The sequence below is a fragment of the Olea europaea genome, unplaced genomic scaffold, assembly GCF_002742605.1.
Source record: "Olea europaea var. sylvestris unplaced genomic scaffold, O_europaea_v1 scaffold807, whole genome shotgun sequence".
Classification (NCBI taxonomy): domain Eukaryota; kingdom Viridiplantae; phylum Streptophyta; class Magnoliopsida; order Lamiales; family Oleaceae; genus Olea; species Olea europaea.
Window position 1 is genome coordinate 290274 of NW_019266506.1, and position 1487 is coordinate 291760.

Sequence of the window (1487 nt, forward strand, 5' to 3'; positions counted from 1 at the left end):
TTTTATATGGAAAAGAGTCTCACATCGAAAGTTTACAAGAAAATAGTCTTGTTTATATAGTGGGTTGTGTAATTAATATATAATTTAATAAGTTACCTACCACTTGGCTANCTTATTTTATTGGCATACCTCGCTTCATTTACTATTTTCTATTTTCTGCTTATTTTATTTGTTCTTTTGATTGCGTTAGTCGAATTTCCGACAACAATCTTAAGACAGATTATTTTTCTCATTACTTCTACATTTCTATTATTGATTATTTTCTGTAATTGCGGTCTTACAGAAAATGGCTAGTACATCAGATAATAATACTAGCGCTGCGATTGGTACCGTTGAGAGCAATACCAATGTCGTGATTGCGCCAAATTATGGTTCCAATCAATTTGTTATGCCACCGGCTTCGCAATATGAGAAACCAGAAAAGTTCGATAGCACGGATTTCAAACGTTGGCAACAGAAGATGCTATTCTATTTGACAACATTGAACTTAGTAAAATTTCTACGTGAAGAATGTCCTGCACAAACATCGAAGAATGCTACTGATAAAAATACTCAGTTAGCTATTGAAGCATGGAAACATGCGGATTTCTTATACCGTAATTACATTCTCAATGGATTAGATAACACTTTATATAGTGTATATTGTAATTACAAGACGGCTAAAGAACTGAGGGAGTCTCTTGACAAAAAATACAAAACCGAAGATACCGGAACGAAGAAATTCATTGTCGGCAAATTTCTAGATTTCAAGATGACTGATTCAAAGACAGTTATGAGTCAAGTTCAAGAGATACAAGTTCTACTTCACGATATTGAAGCTGAAGGTATGACTTTGAGTGAATCTTTCCAAATTGCTGCTATGATCGAGAAACTACCTCCACTATGGAAAGATTTAAAAAACTATCTCAAGTATAAACGCAAAGAGATGACGATGGAGGATCTAATTGTTCGACTTCGCATTGAAGAAGACAACCGGGCTGCAGAAAAGAATAATGTCCACAACATGGAAGCAAAGGCTAACATGGTGGAAGACTCGGGGTCTAAGAACAAGAAAAGGAAGCGTTCTGGCTCATTTATGGACAAAGAAAAAGTCAACAATGCAAAACGGTTCAAAGGCAACTGTTATACTTGCGGGAAGCCGGGACATCGGGCTAAAGACTGTCGAAGCAAAAAGAAGGATACACAGAAAAAGAAACCGCCCCAAGCCAATATAATCGAAGTGGATAAAATTTCTACGGATGTTGGAGACATAAACCTATTTGCTGTTGTTTCTGAAGTTAATTTGGTATCTAATGCCAAGGATTGGTGGTTGGACACAGGAACCACTCGTCACATCTGTGCAGATAAGGGTCTATTCGCTGAATATAAGACCTTGAATCATAATGAGTGTCTTTACATGGGAAATTCTACAACATCCAATATTGAAGGGATTGGAAAGGTTATTCTGAAATTCACATCGGGGAAGGAACTGACGCTTAATAAAGTTG